Below are 14,054 nucleotides of genomic sequence, written 5' to 3' on the forward strand. Positions count from 1 at the left end.
ACTCTCCTGCCTGTCTAGATGTCTGATGAGTGTGGTGGCAGTTTTGACACATAAGTAGGCACCTACATTTTGGGGTCTTAATCTGAGGATGAATGTTACTCAGAATAACTATAGTCCTGGTGCTCCATGTTGTGATCGCTGGTTTAAGTTCATGCAGCATGTACCTCCTCAGGGGTCACAGGTTTTGCCTAGATGCTAGACTGAGTGCCAGGCTCATCAGGTATCTGTAACTGCACCCAGGGACCTTGTGGTCCTGAGAGCCCCAAAGGTGGGACTGGAGTTCCCCCCATGAGTTGCAGACATGACTGATGTAACCCAGTGCCATCAGGAAGACTTTCCAGAACTTCTGTTTAGGGTCAATATGCCAAAACTAGTCTGCCATCCTAGTGTGGATCATCTTAACCTTGTCCTAAACATCTTATTTATCACTTTGACATTATATAAAAATATATGTATGGCATGGCTTAACTGAGAATATACATATAATAGGTAACAAACCAATATTGAGACCATCACCTATGATGGGGAGAAAACCATTTCTACCACTAATGAAGAAAAGAGATTTTTAAAGCCTGTAAGGCAAAGGAAAGTTTTTTTAATCACTGTCCTACTCTTAAGAATGCCTAAGAGTATCTTTAATGAGAGCTACTTTTGAATGTCTGTAACAATTATGGAGTCCTTTTCATCGTGATACTTAGGTGAGAGAATAGATTTGAAAGTTTGCAACAAGAGTTTTCACTTTAGTCAAGGAAGGATCACTGAGGCAGATTAACTGGGTAAGGAACGATTACTGATGGTAACTTTCTCACAACAATAAAAACAGAAGAGTGTGCATCCTCCACTGCAGACAGTTTTATTTGACATAATATCTAATACACAGTGACTGATGAAGTGAACAGAGAAAGCAATTGTCACAAAGCCAACTGGGAAGAGAGCTAGCAGAAAACAAGAAGGAAAAATGGCAATGATTTTAAGCCAGAAAATTCACATTTTTTATCTCCTACCTTCTAACTCCTTTCTTTTCTACCTTCATTGGCACAGTTGATCCTGCTCTCCTAAAATTCTTTGTTAAATACATATCCCATCTCCATTTGTTCTACCCACATTGAAAGCCCCAATGAAGAAAAACATTGTTCAAAACAGTGTAACCAAAGTAGATTTATTTGGCCCATGCTACAATGAGGAAGATGAGTCCTTGGTTTGCTGCCCTACCCCTCTTGCCATTATTGCTGCAGTGCGTGTTGTCCCTGTGTAGGTGTGGGCCAGTGGAGCCCAGGCAGAGTCCTGTGTGCCTCCCACATCCCTGCAACCTTGTCCTGCAGCAGAGAGCTGCAGTGCTTGCATCCCACACAGTAACACCACATGGCTTCATCCACATTATGCTCCTTCAGGGCACTGTTGCTGAGGTTTTGTCCTGGGTGTATTAGGGGAGGAACACAGTAGGAACTCACTAAATGGGTGTGATGTGGTTAGTGGATCCAAGCTCATTTCCTATTTTACTTACCTGCAATGATTTCTTGTCTCTTGCCAGCTACAAAACCTTGCCAATGAAGCAAGGTCTCAGCCCCAGGCATAAACATGTCTTGTGTCTCAAGGAGATTCTCCTCTTTTTTTCTGGGCTCTTTAGAGGACAAATACCTCCCAGATAGGATCCATTTTTACTTCCACGATGTGGCTGTGAGAAAGGTGTAGGAGAGCACTGCAGTAGGAGAGCTGGACAACACGCTCTTTGTTTCTAGAACAATGCAGCCTTTTTCTGACTTGAGCAAACACTTTATCCAGCAATACTATCCTTGGCAGTACTACAGAGTTCCCAGCTTCCATGGCCTAGGAAGGTAGATTAAGTTTCTCACCTGATTAATCACTCCAGTGGCCCTTATCCAACCCAGGTGTCCCTGCAGAATAAAATATCATCACTTGCTGCAGTCACTGATGTTCCTTCCTGCTGCAAACCATTTGAGAGTTTTGATAAAACCCTTTTTTTTGTTGAATGCTCATTTCCCAGTCACTGCTAAACCACTTAGTTGAATTTATCTGTTCTCCAGATCAGTCTCACTGCTGCAGATTTCAGTTGTTCCCATCAATCAATCCAATTTTGTCATGCTGAAGAATAGTGTGCTGTAGTTTTGTTTCATTTCTTATCCTCCTCCCGCTGGCCTACCAACAAGTTCAGAATAACCTTGCCCATTCCCATCTTCATTTTGGATTGACAACTGTTGTCTCAAATGATGCTTAAGTTGCTACAAACAAATTGGTTTTGTCCATCAACATTTCATACTTTCTACCTTCCCTGAGTGGATATGGTCTGTTGGATATTGTCTTCAGACATGGCTCAGCTTGGTGGGACCTCTTCCCGTGCCAAGCCAGTGGCACAGGCTTCTGCTGAGCTGCACTAAAGGGACCTAACTCTGTTTTGAAGGCATAATTGAAGGAGAAAATAATGATAAAGATTCATAAAGCAGTGTGGGAAGGTATAAACCTTAGAATTTGAGGCAGTAAACAGCCCTTTGAAAAACAGGACTCACAAAAAGTGAAAGAGGAACACATGTTTAATAATCTGCAGGGAGAGGCCGTACAAAGTTTCCCACAAATTTTGATTCTCATATGTCGCAGTGAATTATCCCTGGAGAGGCAGCATGTATTGTATGGGTAACTTTAAACCCTGTTTTCAAACTGAGTCATTCACACTTACAAATCTTAGCCCCAGCTTGGCACACCATGCTTCAAAGCAGTAAAGTGTGAGAGGCACTGGATTCAAACTCTAAGCATTTTTTCTTCCTACCATGTCAGAGGAAAGCTTTATGGACTTTTGCTCCTGGCTGCAGTTTTTGATGGGTGTGGCCCATCTGTTCTTGTCCTCCCAGTGATGGAGGCCACATCAGATGTCCTTCCTCTCAGGCATCGAGTTAGTCCTAGGGAAGGTGTGTCCAAGGAGGGCTACAGAGAGAAGCTGCTTTTCTATTTCTTGGTTGGAACTAACTGGAAAAGGTCAAAGCAGTACCATTAATTACCCTGTCATATGATGGATGGTGATATGCACTCCTTTCAATGATTTCTGTTGCAACTCCCTCCTTATAGCAAATCAAAAGCAGCCAAAACATAATGTCAGCCAGTAATTTATTGAGAACTGCAAGATAATTCACGCTGTTAATAAAGCACAGTGGTTGACATGATGAGGATGAGGCCATAATAAACAACTGAAGTCTCCTGACAGTAGAATGGATGAGATTGATTTCACTGGACATCTGTCAGCAGCTCTCTTCCTGAAGCTCACTTCCCCTCATCACAGAGTTCCTTCCTCTTTCCCAGGAGTTTCCTTTCAGCTTCTGCCTGTTTGCTGCTGGAGCAAATCCTCCATTTGCAGCCTGCTCTTCTGGGGTATCTCACTGCCTTTGGCAGAGTGGGCAGTAGTACTTCTGTCAGTATGGAAAGGCTGTCAGGAGCCTTCCCGAGCTCTTAGGAACACAGAAATTGTGGGCGCCTGTTCTGCTGCTTCAGCATCTCCTTTTTCTCCCGTGGGATGGGGAAAAGGGCTGGCTGTGACGTAGAGCTGCAGAGTGAAAGGAACAAGAGTGGGATCCACCATTTGTTTCACTGCATATGACATTTAGCCAAAGAGGGGAGCATTACTCCCCTCTCCAGCTAAAGAAGTCTATTGTAGAAACAAACATTAAGGCTTTGAGAATGCCTACCCCCAGCTGCGCTGGGGGGCTTGGTGACACCCTCCTGAAGCACTGCCCTGGGTTTAGGAAGCAATGTCTGCTGTGGGAAGGTTTCTCTAAGCGTTTCTTAGCGTGACTATAAAGAGGAACTTGTGTGGACCGGATGTCTCGGGCTCTCTCCCCGCCATCCCGCCACTGGCTGGAGAGGCTCTGTGAAAGTGATTCTTATCTGCAGCAGCGTGGCGGCTCTGTGTCGCTCTTTGTGCAGCCCCACAGCCCACTGGCCTGCAGAAACAGTCGGAGTCCCTTCCTCTGGGGGATGTACCTGCTGGTCCTGAAAGAATGTCTTCCTTAATGCTACTTTGAATCAATTTTATTGCATAACAACCTAATAATACATTTGTTTAAAAGTGTAGGCTTTTAAGATTGGGGTAATACTTCTGAAAGACCATCCTTTAGCACTTCTCTTTCTTTCCAGTTCATATTTCATCTTAAAAGTATCATTAAATCTGGCAAGAGAATACGAGAGAGTAGGTCACTGGCAAACAGATAATAGCAAAGTTTGCTACCTCACCTACCTTGAAGTATATCTTGTAGCTACACTAAAATATTATACAATAGTTCCTTTATAGTAGCCAAAGTAAGGATTCTCCCCATCAAATTTCTTTGGCAGAAATACAGAAATAGTTGCAAGCTTCTCTGCCAAAATGCTAATTACTCCCTAGGGAATCATCCAGTTATGGAGAAACATGGCTCTGTTTATGTCCTCTGTATAATACATATAATATAACTAAGGCACCTTTTCTGTTTCTTGCACATTAGATCTGTATATATAAGTTAATATTACAGAAGCTGCACTTGCAGAAGTTGCAGAAAAAAGAAACAAATGAATGCTCATTACAGGAATGCAGAGACATCACCATGGATTTCAAAGTACAAAAATTTGCTTGCCTTCTCTGTATAGCAGCCACATACATATTTCTGTCTTTACCAGCTGTGAGATTCTTTAGGGTTTGCTGTGGAAATCCAACATGGGCTCACTACCAGCTCAGGAACAGGCAGAATGGATGATGGGGTGAAGAGATGCTCCTCTTTCACTCCTCGTTAAAGGTAATTTGAGGGAATGGGAGTTTCTGTGTGGGAGAGTGTGTGATGCAAGAACAATCTAAAAATATTTCTTTTTGCTTCCATAGCAACTCCCATGCTGGCATGCCTTTGAATTCGTTATTTCATTCTTTCAGCTCTCTTTGTGGGCTTTGTCCAGTTTGAAGAGTTGCAAAATGATCTTTCCACCTGTGTTTACAGATGTGTGCCTGCAGTTGTTCTGGCAGCAGGGTATATCCTATATCTCCAGGGAGGCCTCCCTGCAGCCTGCCAGTACTTCAAGTGGGTTTATGAAAAAGGGGGAGAGAGACTTACATGGATAGATAGTGACAGGACTAGGGGGAATGGCTTTAAACTAAAGTGGGAGAGAATTAGACTAGATGTTAAGAATTTTTTTTTTTTAAGCTCAGAGGGCAGTGAGACACTAGAACAGATTGCCCGGAGAAGCTGGAGATGCCCCATCCCTGGCAGTGTTCAAGGCCAGGCTGTACATGCCTTTCACTGTTCTAGTGAAAGGCATCCCTGTCCATAGCAGGGGCATTGGACTTGGTGATCTTTAAGGTCAGTTCCAACCCAGACCATTCTATGGTTCTGTGATTCTCTGCTGGAAACAGCATTTGATAGGGGAAAGGCTGATGGCCCTTATCACACACAAGAGTCAAAGGAAAGCAATTGTCCTCTGTAAACTGCTCTCTTTGCATTCTGACTCATGCTCTGGCTGACCCAAAAACATCAGAAGGAAAGCCCTGACAGCCTCATCTCATGGTACACTGTTGTAAAAGCTGTCTTGGTCACATTTTATCTCTATCTCTTCTGTGATATAAAGGTGTGATTATGAAATTTATGCTTGCAAATGCTTCTGCCTTGTGTCTGATGGCAGCAAGGATATAGTACATTTCCTTCTTTATAAGTTATAAGCAGAGACTTGAGTGAAAATTGATGTAGCAGGAAAGGTTTTATTGCTTTCCATAACTTTGTTTTTCATATTTTCAGAGTAATTTTATTATTTTAGAGGGAGTGTGAACGTTCATGGAAATTCATTGAGGATCAATAACAATTTCATCCCTACAAAGACACTTGTAATACTTCTGTGTTGACAGGTGAAGGAATGCTGGGTGAGCAATCGGTCTTGTTGGCACGTATTGTGCTTCTCTGGGATATGGAGGGTTCAAACAGCCCCAGCACGTCCACCACCTCCCAAAGGCTATGGTGAGCAAATGTCTTAGGCTCAATTTGGATTTGTGTGAGGAGCAGTTAGCCTGCACAGTGATAACTACAAGGTGAAAACCAGCCTCTGGCAGTTCTGGTGGTGGGAAGGTGCTGCCAGTGAGAGCCCCACAGCAGTCCATGTGAGGAGCTCTGAGACAAGGGTCCCATTGAGCGGGGGCCATGCCCCAGTCAGGCCCTGGAAGCAGGAGGAATCACTCTCTATTTCTTAAAGCCTGGAAGCAGCACTCTTCTAATCCCAAAATTCTGACATCAAAACTCTGAACATTCTCTCAGAGAATTGTCCAAAATCTTTTAGTTCTGCAATTCTATAACTTCACTCAGACCCCAGGCTTTTATATCCTTTATCAAAGGAACGGAGTTTTAGCTGATGTGGCCAAAGGGCTGATAGAGTGTCCTTTCTGTTCCCCTTTCTTAATCTTTTGTCACCCTTAGGCTAGATGATTAAATTTATTTTGATTCTCTTATTCTTTTGACTTCTGTCTTCAACCAAGAAACTCATTAAAATCAAAAGCCAGTGTGGATATCTCAGTTAACACAGTTTCAAACTGCGATGCCATAAAACAAAGTAGCAGCAAAGCTCTCAGGAAGATGCCATTTTAACAAATTCAAAACAGCTGCTCTGCCATCTAGTGTCATTGAATGATGTCTACCAAGTCCCAGCTTTCACACTAACTGCTGAAACACCTCTACCATGTACTTCTCCTTCCAGCAGGCCTTTCAGGTCAGGCACAAGCACATCTGTGACAGAGAGAGATGAAAGTCAGGAGCTGTGTCCATTGGAAGCTCTCTGGTGGCATTAGGGTGAATGCAATTTGTCTCTCGCATGAAAGGACTGTTCCTTACCTGGAAAGGTAAGCTACAAAGCCAGGCACATCTGAAGAGCTGATGACCTTCCCCCAGTGATTTGTTACCTCTATTTAGAATGTTATCCACGTTCTTTATTTTAGGCAGGAAAACAGCAAGCCTGTGAGGAAAAGGCAATCTTTTCAAGTCTACCAGATGTTCATTTGGCCCCAGGTATTCTCTGCTTCATAGTATGAAGTAATCTCCAGAAGTGAAAAATTGCCTAAATTAGGCCACAGAAGTCTGAATGCTAGGGGTCCTTGTTGAATGAAAATTAATTTCTTTTTTCTTTCTTTGGGTTTTTTATTTCTCTGGGTTTTTTTTTATTGCCTCTTTGTATCAATGATATCTCCTGCAAATGAACTTCTATTCATCAACATCAGAGAAGTGTTTTTTTTAAAAACAATTTTAAAATGTAAGTGATAGACATTTTTGTCTAGTTTAAGGCTGTAGGTATGTACTTATAAATAATTTAGACATATTTTTCTTTTCCTTCATGGTCAAATACTGTTCTTGTCTGTAAAATCAGATAAGTGGTAATTAGGAATTATTCATGTATTCTCTTTGTTTCTTACCTAGCTAAATGTTGTCTGGATAAATCTTTAGAAACTGACTTAATTTGCCAGAATAACTCCAAATTAAGATCAGTGCTCACTGCTTCAATTGATAACAGATGTTTGGCTCCAGTGAAAGGAGTATGACTTTACACATCTTTTGAAATGTCATAGCTCTTTGTATTCACAACTAGAAGCCATGCCAGAACAAACCAATGCTGTCAATAGCAGAACTGAAAGAAAACACACAAAACACAAGACAGTACATTCCAGAAACAGTACAAGTGTGGTTTGGAAAAGCTCAAGTTTGAAGCCACTAAAACCATGATATAAATCCTGCAGTGCAGTCACGGTCTGCTTAATTTAGGAACTGATGAGAAATACTGCCTTAAATCTTTCTTTCTCAAGTAATCACATAAGATTGCCACTTTGTGGGGACAGAAGTGTGATGAGGCTGATCTCAGCTACTTTTATCAAAAGATATCCTTGAATTTTTGACTTCCTAACCCAAATAGATGTTCATCCTAAATTAAGGAGAAAGAAAAAGAAAAAGAAAAAGAAAAAGAAAAAGAAAAAGAAAAAGAAAAAGAAAAAGAAAAAGAAAAAGAAAAAGAAAAAGAAAAAGAAAAAGAAAAAGAAAAAGAAAAAGAAAAAGGAAATCCTTCAGGACTATAGGCACTGATTTTATCTTACCATAACATGTCTAAAAGAAACATTCTTACAGGCTCCTGTTTTTCTGGCAGGAAAATCTGTCTCTAAATCCACATTTGTTCCAAAAGCACCCTAGTCTGAATTGCTTTGCAGAAGACTCTGGAGCTTCATGAGATGGCTCTGAGAACATACAGAATTCTATTGTGCTGTAGATGAAAGAAGAGATACAGATTTTCCCTAACCAAATCTGACCAAAAGGCAACCAAAGGTTTTCAGGTGTAAAATGACAGCCAGAGATCAGCAAGCTTAGTGCATGGCTGTTGTTTACTCTGATGTGCTCCAGTTCTCAAAACATATAAATTATCCCCCCCTCACAAAAATTGAGTCACGTTTTGTTTTCATCACAATAGTCCCAGCTGTTTCAAATAGCTGGCACTAATAATCTGTGCTTTAGAACTGATTAGCATCCTATATCCCTTCATTTCTAAAATGGAATTTTAATCAGATTGTAATTCCTTGAAACCTCCATGTCAGTGAGTACTTCCCTAACCATTAATCAATTTAATTTTGCCCTCAATTAAGCTGTTTAAATCCCCTTCATATTACTGATTGATAACTTTCATTGCCTCCAGCACATCGCTGACACACTGTTAGGGGATTTTTTTAACATCAGGGCCATGACACTATTATAAAACTGAGAAAAAGAACAGACGTTTGCATTGCTGCTGCTGTGGCTTTTCAGCTTTCTCATTTTAAATCCCTGTTTTCTTCAGGGATTTGAAAGTGGGTCATAAATTCATTCCAAAGAGAAATCACTTTCATTGGTCTAATCATGCAAGTACTCAATGTCTCTTCTGGGAGGCCAGTTCTTAGTGTGGAAGTAGCTTAGCTCCTTCTGCTCAACCTCCCTGCATTATTTTTTTATGGCCTGTATGCTTTTTTTTGTTGTTGTTTTTGTTTGGCTGGTTGCTTCTGATGCTACTGTGCTGAAGCATTAATAATTTTTTCATGGGGAAGTTGGTGACTCTACAATACAGAAGGATAATAACTGAAAGAAAATGAAGTTCTCTGGCTTGAGCTGAAATGCATTTCAAACTGGAATTGTCAAGAAACTAAATTAATACCTCAGATTATCAATAGCTTTAATGATTCTTTAGGACAGCAACATGCAACCTAAGGGGACAGTTCTGCAATCCTTATTCAAACTAAGGAGATTTAAGTCTCTGGGATTGGGTCATGTATCAATTGGCAATAAATAACCAGAAAACATACTTCTCAGAACAGAAGGTTTTTTGGGTTAACTAAGAATTCATGCTGGAGACACACATGTATATCCTTTTGTAGGTGGCGCTTCTTAAACATTTTCTTTCCCTAAGCAAAATATGCACTTTGTATGTTGATTTAGGGCAGTACATGCCTTGTGCCTCAGTTTTAACCTGGTAGCATGTTCCAGATTTGATACAGCCATGCATTTAAGTAAATTATCTGGAAGGCAGAGTCAGGGACAGTAACATAGTGTGGAATTTAACCACCAGAATACACCAGAGGAAGATAAATCCTCAGAGCCCCAAGGTAGCATAGAAATCACCTTGAAAGAATAAGCTGAGCTCTCCTCATGTCTTGCAATTGATGTAAAACAGAAAAAAACCCAAAACCCAGAAAAAAACAGACCCCAAAATCCAAGCATTGCTGTTATGATTACTACTGCTAAACCTAATTAACTCTCAGTGTGTGCCAGACATAGCAGACCTGATTAAAGTCTTCTGTTCTGGTGTTAAAAGATAATCCAAGGCCTTTAAGCTTTTATTCAGATGCCTATGATTTTGTAAGAACACCTGCTGTATAGCATATGCTACTTAGAATTTTTGAATTAAAATGGTTTACATCAGGAAGGAAGTGTCGGAAGGAAGTGTCGGAAGGAAGGAAGTGTCGGAAGGAAGTGTCGAAGGAAGGAAGTGTCGGAAGGAAGGAAGGAAGTGTCGGAAGGAAGGAAGGAAGGAAGGAAGGAAGGAAGGAAGGAAGGAAGGAAGGAAGGAAGGAAGTGTCGGAAGGAAGGAAGGAAGTGTCGGAAGGAAGGAAGGAAGTGTCGGAAGGAAGTGTCGGAAGGAAGTGTCGGAAGGAAGTGTCTGAAGGAAGTGTCGGAAGGAAGGAAGGAAGGAAGGAAGGAAGGAAGGAAGGAAGGAAGGAAGGAAGGAAGGAAGTGTCGGAAGGAAGGAAGGAAGGAAGGAAGGAAGGAAGGAAGGAAGGAAGGAAGGAAGGAAGGAAGGAAGGAAGTGTCGGAAGGAAGTGTCGGAAGGAAGGAAGGAAGTGTCGGAAGGAAGGAAGTGTCGGAAGGAAGTGTCGGAAGGAAGGAAGGAAGGAAGGAAGGAAGGAAGGAAGGAAGGAAGGAAGTGTCGGAAGGAAGGAAGTGTCGGAAGGAAGTGTCGGAAGGGAGTGTCGGAAGGAAGGAAGGAAGTGTCGGAAGGAAGGAAGGAAGTGTCGGAAGGAAGGAAGTGTCGGAAGGAAGTGTCGGAAGGGAGTGTCGGAAGGAAGGAAGGAAGTGTCGGAAGGAAGGAAGGAAGTGTCGGAAGGAAGGAAGTGTCGGAAGGAAGTGTCGGAAGGGAGTGTCGGAAGGAAGGAAGGAAGGAAGGAAGGAAGGAAGGAAGGAAGGAAGGAAGGAAGGAAGGAAGGAGCCAGTGACAGCTCCTGGAGTAGCATTCCTCTGCTCTCTGCAAGAACTTAGGATATTTCTTTCTTAATCACCTCTGTTGGACATTAACCTCATCTTTGTTTCACTTCTACCTTACTGAAGTTATGTTTCTTACCTTGCTATGTGTCACTCAGGCTGCTGGAAGACTGAAGTTTGAGCCTAAAGGTATATTTTGGCTACAGCTGGGACCTGTTTTTGTTGCTGCAGTGGAGTTCTTCCAAGTTCAGAGAAAAAAAAATTAAAGTATGTCATTTGTTTATTTCTGAGACATGCCACATTGCACTAGAGCACACTCAGAGCAATAGTCATGACCTTGTTGTATCACAGCCCATGGTTTTGACAGCAGAATCAGTAGCACAAGATGTTGTGTAGTAGGAAGTGATTCTATGCTGAGTTGATCAAAATATGACACATAAGCTGGGTTTGATTATAGCTCATGTCTCAAAGACTTTATTGTTGGGAAGAAGAAGCGCAGCTTGACTGCTTTTATTTTGAAGTAGTTCTATAATTTATGGTAGGTTCCTAGCTTAGTTATTAGAAAAAGACATTTAGTACTTTTTTGTTTTGTCTTGTTTGCTTGAACTCATCAAGTCTCCCATTGTTTGTCTATAAAGATTTACCTAATACAATCCTTTAATAAGTGGCACATGTCTTCATCTGTTTCAGGGAAGTCTTTTCCACTTCTTCTGACACTAAAGGCTGCTGTGAGCACCAAGTAAGGAGGTGGAGAATCAGGGGTCCCATTTATAACTTTCTAAGTCCATAGAAATCATCCCAGGGAAATTTTGAGAGAGATGTTTAACCACCTAACACTTCTCCTGGAAAGTAATCTCCTGTCAGCCTGCTGTTCAATGGGACAGCTAGTTACCTGGTGCTTTGTTGCACTTTTTAAAGATGCAACAAAGCAACTGTATGTATTTTTTATTGCCAAGAGTATTTTTGAGATATTAATTTGAGTACTGATTTAGAAGTTTGCTGGGAATATTCAGATAGTATGTTTTTCATAACAGAAAATTCTTACAGATATGTGTGGGAGGTCCTTCAGAAGTGCAACACGATTTTTCTTCAGACACCATTAATACTTCAGGTTGACACTGTGTTAGAAATTTACAGAAACTGTTTTTTCTTGACATTTGGGTTATGTTATCTGAAATTAATTTCAAAGGCAACAAGAAATTTTGGTGTAAACTGCACCCTTCTGTAAAGGGAAATACTGCTGTACTAAATCTTGACTGTAACCTTGTAATCCTAACTTGAGAGAAGACTTCAAAGGATGGAGTTTTACTCCTGCTCTCACATCAGGCCATCAGTAATGCACAAGTATTTGCATATGTGAAAAGCTGGCTCATTTAATATAGTGATAACAAGGCAAGGTTATATAATTTTCACTGTTACCACCACCCAAAGTTCCCTAAAATAAAAAAAAAGAAGAATTGTTTCCAGGTTTTTTTACTTGCTTGATAGATTTTGATGCTTTTTCATTTGCATTTTCACTTTTTTTTTGCAGCAGCAGCAGCTGTGAAACACATGAATATAAGAAGGGGAGTCTATGATTTACAACTATAAATTTTGTATAGGTTAGTCAAAGCAGGTCTTCATTTCCTTTCTCTAAAGATAATTGTTTCAACTGAATTCCTTCCTCAGAGACTAAAAAAAAAAACTGCAGAAAGATTTGTGGGAAAACCTTTCTTTTAATCACTACTTTTGCTTAGGTCTTTACTTTTCTCTCTGTCCATTGCTTGTTCTGTGCAAATTTGCCTTTATTTTTGGCTTCTTTTTCTGTTTGTCATTCTCTGTCCTTACTATTTTCTCAGTATTTGCTTTTCTCATGCATGCTTTTAAGGTACCTTTGCTTTCCTTAAATTTTTCTGTGTGCTTGTATTCTCTGAAAGTGCAGGGTTATGTTTGGCAGTCGGTAACTCAGTGATTGAGTGACTGATCACACTGAATTAATGCTGCATCTCCAGTATCCTCCCATCACCTTTCTCAGCCTGCTTCTTTCTGACACCCCAAGGGTTTGTTGCACTACTGTGCCAGAGTAGGAAAATAGCATAAGCTTGCCCTGAGATAGTTGCTCTCTCTGCTGTAGTCTAATTTGCTCCTTCCCAGCTTTGCATATTTCATTGCCTTGCCAGGAGCTGTAATATCCTCCCTGCTTTGTCTGCAAATAAACCCATACATTTTTGGTGAGGCCCTGTCCTTGTTCTCCACAGTGAGCCAAAGAGAATGTGCTGGTCATGACTCTGCTTGAGGATTCATGTTGTGCTAATGCCACCGGCCTGGAGCAGACTATTACCCTGATATATGGTGTGTGGCAGCATGCTTCTGCTGGCATGCAACATCTCAGCCTCCTTACTGCAATTTTTCTTCCCATTTTGTGGGGCTCAGAACCTCATGTGGGTATTATTTACAAAGCTAAGATCTTTACCCTTGCTGCTATTGATTTTGTATGAGCTGTTCTAGGAGCATTTGGCTTATATTAGTAGCAAAGTCATGCTATGCTGTTGTGCCTGGGAGGCTGTGGCATACAGTAAAATTCGCTAGGACAGCCTTGCTGATTCCCATGGATACCTCAATTCCCATTGATACACTGTTGACCAATATTGCCTCCATCACCTGCAGGAAATGGCTGGACCAGTAACTGAGCTGTCAGTTTGAATCAGAGAATGAAAATAGACATAACTGCACATCTTTGCATCTTGTAAAGGTCAGTGGTGCAATGTTCCCTTGAAAAGAGTAATTGCTTTTTTCTCCTGTTTCTAAAGCAAAACTTCAAGTCTTAAAAAGGAGCAACACAAAATATTTATGACTCTGGAAATCCTTTCATAAAATGAGGATTCCATTTAAAGGTTTTCCATGTGAAACTATAAATATTTTAGAAAGGTAATAGATACATGGTGATGGAATAAAAATTGATGGTCAGTGACTGAATGGCCTTAGGTCAATTTCCTGGCTCCTTTCCTAGGGTTTAATAGGCTGCTGAATGCTCTAATAAGTTTGCAGTATCAAGTAGAGCTCCAGTTCTCTTTCTTCCTAGCCAGGCTTCCTGGCTCCTGGATGTTCTGGACAATTGGTCAGTGTTTACATGGAAAATCCAGGTTTCTGCTGCTTGGTCAGGTAATGGTGAAGGTCATATGCAATGGCTACTGGAAAGTTCCAGTATATCAGACACTGCTCAGTCCACACTCATGGTTTCCCTGTACAGCACAAAGAATGCTAAGGAGACTTAGGACAGGACTGAGGACTTTTTTTCCTAACCACCAGTCCAGTGAGCAGTTGAAGTGCAGCTTCTCCAGAAGCTGAGAAGCACCAGCTGACATC

Source organism: Ammospiza caudacuta, chromosome 5, assembly GCF_027887145.1.
Source record: "Ammospiza caudacuta isolate bAmmCau1 chromosome 5, bAmmCau1.pri, whole genome shotgun sequence".
Classification (NCBI taxonomy): Eukaryota; Metazoa; Chordata; class Aves; order Passeriformes; family Passerellidae; genus Ammospiza; species Ammospiza caudacuta.